Here is a 6,760-nt window from a genome sequence, read left to right on the forward strand (position 1 = left end):
TTTCTTTCTGTTTATGCAGACGTAGAAAAGGAAAGCAAGCGAACAAAAGAGTCCCTGACAGTTGAGGACAAAGAGAGAAAAGTCTGTGTGGTGCTTCTAAAACGTCTCCTTTCACCAACGCTGTGTGTGTCCTTGGGCTCCACCTACATGTCTCATTCATATCTTGGCCTTCCTGGAAGTTTGGATGTCATCTCTTTGATAGACGCACCTTTAATATCAGGAGTGTGTTTGTATACGTGGGCAGGTCTTTAAAGGCTTCTGCTACAGTTGTTTTAGGTATTCAGTGCACAGATCCACACGTTTGGATCTAAAAGGTGCGCTCGCTTTCTACATCCTAGGAGTTTGTGTGTATTACATAAAGTAAAACATTAGCAATAAATATTGTACTAACATATAAAATGACTGAAGCACCTTTGCTCTGTTATTTATATGTTGCTGGGAGTTGTTAAAAACCAACTTTGCCCATTAAAAATAAAAGCCTGAAATCTGGCCGATGTTTCCGTCAGAGAGCTGAGCTCTGTCTAAAACACTGAAAACTGAATTTTTCAGTGGCAGAATCCAGCTTCTAAACCCAGTAACGAGCTTTTCTCTGATTCCTGCCCAGTCAGCCGGTCACCTCGGGATCAGACTGTCGTCTGCTGAGGTTTCTGATGATGAACAATCGTTTCAAACCATCTAAAACTAAACTCACTCTTTTATCTAAAGCAGCTGGAGTTTGTTCGGTTTCACCATCAAACTCTTCACTCACATCCAGCCGATCATTTTACAGCGATCGAGGAGATCCACTGTTATCACCATGGAGCCTTACTGCCAGTCCACCAGGTCAGACACGAGGATGCTGCAGCAGAAATCACACCAACAAAATTAACAAATACAAACTTGTATGAAAACACCAGGAGAACACAGCTGAAAGCAATCAAGGAAGACGAGACAAGGGAAGTAAAACTAAACACAGCACATCCAGGATCAGACACGTAAGGACGTAACTAACCATGGAAGCATCCATACAAGCCAGTATCAGAGCAAAGCGTGTGATAAACACCAGCCCATCAAAGCTTGAAACGGACAGATGTTGCATTACCAGCAGGGGAGATAATATATTTAAAAATATTTAAAGCTGAGAAGTCAGTAATGAGCAAGGAAAATATGAAGTATGTTTCAGGAGCAGTGAAGCTAGGATTATTTTCATGTTGACCTGAAATAATGTCTCCCTCTGCTGGTGCTGCAGCGTACTGCAGCCTCTGCATGCGTGTCCTTTTCATACTTAGAGAGGCAAAGCATGAAAGATGAGAAACCTGGTGGAAATCTTCCTTAGAGTGTTGGTGGGTGTAAAGAAGATCGTCCATCTGGTCAGCACTTTGAATTTGACTGGTTAAACTATCTTCAGCTGGAGCTCCAGTCTGCTGTTACTCTCTATTAGCATGCAGAACTGTAGAATATCTCTATACCAGGTGCAGGTGGTGCAATCAGAGCGTGCTCAGTCTGCTAAGCGCCTGGCATAAAGATGAAGCTCTTTAATTGCTGGCAGGCTGACCTGCTAATCCGAGGCCTGTTTAAAATGGATTTAATCACTTCTTCACTTCGATTGACTTTGTCTGGAAGCTGAATCCCTGCTCGCCCTGCAGAAACTCGAGCTGAAGAATTAGAGCACATTTTAATAGATGCATGAGTGCACTGCATGAGCTTTGCCTTTGGATGCATTATTGTCTGTGATTTTTACTGTGGAACAAAGCCGTGAGCCTCACTAACGAGCATCCGGCTCTTCATTATTCATGTGACTCCTCGGATTGATTTCCTCTCAGCGATCGTGTCTCTTTATTTTGGGGAAGAGAGAAGCGGAGAGGAGAAAATCAAAGACATTCAAGCGTTTTCATCTTTGCAGTTATTTTCTCTTAATCAACCATTCCCAGCTGTGAAGCTGTGCACATCATCACTGGCCTGAAGAATTTCCCAGTAGACCTTTATTTGTATGCAAAGTTCAGTTGCCTGAAAAGTCACGATTGGACTTTTTTGTGTGTTTCTTAAATGTGTGGTCAGGTTTGGGGAGTGTTACGCTGCACTAGTCAGCAGGTGCTCTCACACTGTGGATGGAGCTCTCTCGCTCTCACTGAAATGGTCACTTCTTCCTTCACAAAGCAACACGATATGATTGTGTGTTCAAAATGTCTAAAACCCAACAAGTATGTCTTTACTTTTGAGTCTCCCTTCATCAATATGTTTACAGATATTTGAGACTGTTTTACTTTATTGTGTGGATGCTTTAAGCATCCACACTATAGCTAGGTTTCATTTGACGTAGACGTGACGTCGACGTAAAGCGCGAAATTTGACTGGCGGTCGGAAGTGAAAAAGATAAGCGCAAAATCACAGACAGACAGTACGCAAAATGCCTATGTCCTGTTGTGTTTACGGATGCTCCAGTAGGTCGACCAGAGAAACTGATAAACGGTATTTTAGGGTACCAAAAATAGCCCAACGAAGAGGAGAAAAATGGAAAATTCTAACCGAAAAACGTAGGAAAAAATGGATTTTAAATTTACGTTTACAGTCGGGAGGAGCAGAGTCTGCCAATGCCCGTGTCTGCAGCGACCACTTCGTCAGAGGTAATGTTATGTTTGCAAACGAACTTATTAGCATTAGGTTGTCGTTAAATTCTCGTTTACTTAGTGCTTTTAAGTTAGTAGTCTAATATTGACTTGATTGGGACTATAGGCTGCCCAAGTGCTTTGGATGACGAAGAGTCGGAGGACTGGGCTCCGACGGTCAATCTCGGCTACGAACGAAAACCCAGATCGGAATCAGTTCTCAAACGAGAGAAAAGAATGAAGCTTAAGGCAGAACAGCATCGATGTGCAGAGGCGATTTTGGATATGCAACAGACGGCTGAGAGCCCGGATTTGAGCCTAGTGACAGTGGAGAACAGGCTACTAACCCTGCCATACAATTGCAATGAGCTGCAATCACTTCTCCATCCTCCTTTGCAATTACCCAAGTCTTCAGAGGTGTCTCGTTAGACCGCTGAGAATGGTTTACCTTGAAACAAACAACTGTCACTCTAACGAAGTCCTAAGGATGTGGCATGTTTGTTGACGTTAAAGCTGCTACCGCTAACTGTTAGCGTGTTTAAGATAAAGCAATATAAGAACAAACACTCACCCTTGCAAACACCAAACTGTATCCATCACGGAGACGTTTTGTTCCAAGGTTGTGGACCCACCCGCTGACAAAAAAATTGTACGCCTCCAGACTCTTGAAAGCTTTCATTTGCTGCCTAGTGTAGTAAGAAGTCTGGAGGACCAAGTAGTTGGTGATATCCACAGCCTCGATAGTAGGCAAATCCTTTACTTCTGTGGTGTATTCGGAAATTTTCAAAGAATACGGATCACGTCCGATATATTTTTTAACTATCTGTTTATATCTCTCCCGAGAAACGGGATCTAAAGTTGCACAATAGCTGCTCTCCTGACTCTCCACAGTGTCCTCCATGTTTACTTCCGCCCTCCACTCAAAAATCGCGCTGCCTCCGCACGTCATCAGAACCACGTGACTGCAACCCAACTATAGAGTTCCTGTTTCTCTTTATTCTTTATCTTTATTATTATTATTCCGGGTGTTTCCGTACACTTTTCGCCGTGGATCTACTTCCACAATTTTTGTGCTATTTTCACCATTCAAACTTTAAACTATTCTCCTATTTTTGCTCTTTCCGGCTATGACTTTTGGTATTTTATACTATTATACTTTTTAAAATATTCCACTTTTTTCCTTTAATTTGTCCCATTGAAATGAATGGGAAACTTCTGCAATTCTGCTAAAATTTGCTCGTTTTTGAAACTTAACTACTTCCTCATACTTTTGCCTAGAACAACCATTCAAACTTTAAAATGTTCACAAATTATTGGGCTATTCATGTGTGATTCAGCTTTTTCAAATCTTTTACTGTTTTACTTTTATGCCTCTTAAAGTTTTGAGTTGCAAAATTGTGATTTTTCACAAAATACATGCTTTGTTATGGTTGCTATGCTCTTGGCTTCCAGTGTGCCACTGAAGGTTTTGCAGTCTTCTCTTCATGTCCGAACAACTGTTTGCTACTTGCTCAATTTTCACTCAACTTCCACAAATTATACATCAAAACGTAGGTATTTTTGCTGGCTTTCAGAAAATGTCACTATCATTGTTGTGGGATTTATAGAATTTTGGCAAATCTCCTCAGACCAACACAAGGTCAGAAAACTCTCCATATAAAGTGAATGGAGAGTTTGTTCAAAATCACCGCTGCATTTCTGTAATGAGAGGCATATTCGAATCGTCATATCTCCTTAACGAAGCAAAGTTAAGACATGAGGCTTGTCCCGGTATATCTTCAGACACTCCTGACGCTCACAATTCAAGAATTTCTTTCTCAACTATTACCGTTCTGAAATGAGTTGGACTTGTTTGAGGGTAGGAAATTCGTCCGTCGCTCAGATTTCTTCAGATTTCAAACTCTGGAAATGAACCACTTTTTTCTCTCGTCATAACTTTTTGTTGGATTTCCACAGAGACCTGAAAATTTCCATGATTGTTCACCAAAGCCTGCTGTCTCTTTCGGTGAAAGAATGATATTGATACTCCAAATAGATTTAGAGTTAGAAAGCGTTGTTTGAGGGCAAGTCAAGGCAGTTTTTGCTTCGCTCTACTCAGTTATGGTGCATTACAAGTCAAATATCTTTAATAATTCATATTTTAATGATAAATTGTTAACACTGGAAGATTCCCCCATCTCTTCTGAACAAAACGGTGTAAGAATGACCGCTCTAGCCCCTGACTGAGCTAGAAACTTACTTCTCTCTCCCTGTGTGTGTGTGTGTGTGTGTGTGTGTGTGTGTGTGTGTGTGTGTGTGTGTGTGTGTGTGTGTGTGTGTGTGTGTGACAGAGAGAGAGAGAGAGAGAGAGAGAGAGAGAGAGAAAGCCTTTTAATGGGATGACCTCATTCTAAGATTCAAATTCAATATATTTAGACTGGGTGACTGAATTGGATCTTGTGTGTGTGTCTCTCTGTGCATGTGTGTTTCCTTATGTGTACATATTTGTGATTGTGTGGCTGTTATAGATTTTTTTGCTGATTTTTTTTTCATTTAACAAGTTTATCTGAGGGACCCTCAGCATGTTCAGCATTTTTTCACCTGTCCATTTTGCTTTTCCAATTTTTCTGTTTAAGTTATTACTATTGTGCTAAATCATACTGTTTCTGCTATTTTATAAGATTTGTGCCAAATATAGTATTTCTGCCAAATATAGTATTTCTGATTTTTATAGGATTTTTGCTCAAACATAGTATTTCTACTAAATGTAGTGTTTATGCTTAATCATACTATTTCTGCTTTTTATAGGATTTGTACCTAATATAGTATTTCTGCTTTTTATAGGATTTGTGCTTAATATAGTATTTCTGCTTTTTATAAGATTTGTGCTTAATATAGTATTTCTGCTAAATGTAGTATTTATGCTTAATCATACTATTTCTGCTTTTTATAGGATTTGTGCCTAATATAGTATTTCTGCTTTTTATAGGATTTGTACCTAATATAGTATTTCTGCTTTTTATAGGATTTGTGCTTAATATAGTATTTCTGCTAAATTATAGTATTTCTGCTTTTTATAGTATTTGTGCTAAAACATAGTATTTCTACTAAATGTAGTATTTATGCTTAATCATAGTATTTCTATATATTTCTGCCAGGTCCCCAGGCAGCCAATCCTCTGTGAGGACTTAGACATTCAAATTTTCAAATCAGGGCCTGCACGGTTTCCCAGCCAATCATATATGTGTCCTGAGGCATTCAAATTTGCATATTGGGGCCTTCATGGCTTCTAAGCCAGCCAATCATATCAGGGCTGAGGAATTCAAATCCACAAATCAGGGCCTGCACGGCTTCCCAGCCAGCCAATCATATATGTGGTCTGAGGCATTCAAATTTGCATATTGGGGAATTCGTGGCTTCTAAGTCAACAAGTCATCCATGTCATATATCTCTAAAAATTCACATTTTAATGATAAATTGTCAACACTGGAAGATTCCCCAATCACTTCTGAACAAAACGGTGTAAGAATGACCGCTCTAGCCCCTATGGTTAGGAAATTATGGTCATTTGTTTGAGGGGAGTCCTCACTATGAGAAATAGACTGCAATAATCCTGTGCCTCTCTCTGTGCCGCGTGTGTAAATAGATGCACCTGTTTTGGCGGGAAAAAGTGCACAGCCACTCTGATTGGTGGATTCAAATTCAGCAGCTCCCAGGCTGACTGAGCTAGAAACTTACTTCTCTCTCCCTGTGTGTGTGTGTGTGTGTGTGTGTGTGTGTGTGTGTGTGTGTGTGTGTGTGTGTGACAGAGAGAGAGAGAGAGAGAGAGAGAGAGAGAGAGAGAAAGTGTAACGCGGTTAAAGGACCAGGGCGCCTGACTGCAGCCTCATAGACAATGAGCTATCAGAATAAGATTCGACTATGGAGCCTGAGGGTGTGAATAAAACACAGGAAACAAAAGTAGAGCTCAAATATATATATATTATGTTTGTTATGAGAAGTGTATAGACGGATGTACAAAAGAAATAGAAACATATGCATGTATATCACAAACAAAAATAATGTTGACAATACAAAACAGCTTAGTAGGTTCCAAAAGGAGGTGGGATGAGGTGTAGTCCAGTATGTGATTTAGTTTAGTTCCATGGACCTGTGATAGGTCATGTGTCAACAATTTGTGATTCAGTCCATAGGTT

This window comes from Diplotaxodon limnothrissa, linkage group LG9, assembly GCF_057381915.1.
Source record: "Diplotaxodon limnothrissa isolate DT_005_m linkage group LG9, D_limnothrissa_male_GT1.1, whole genome shotgun sequence".
In the NCBI taxonomy this organism is placed as follows: Eukaryota; Metazoa; Chordata; class Actinopteri; order Cichliformes; family Cichlidae; genus Diplotaxodon; species Diplotaxodon limnothrissa.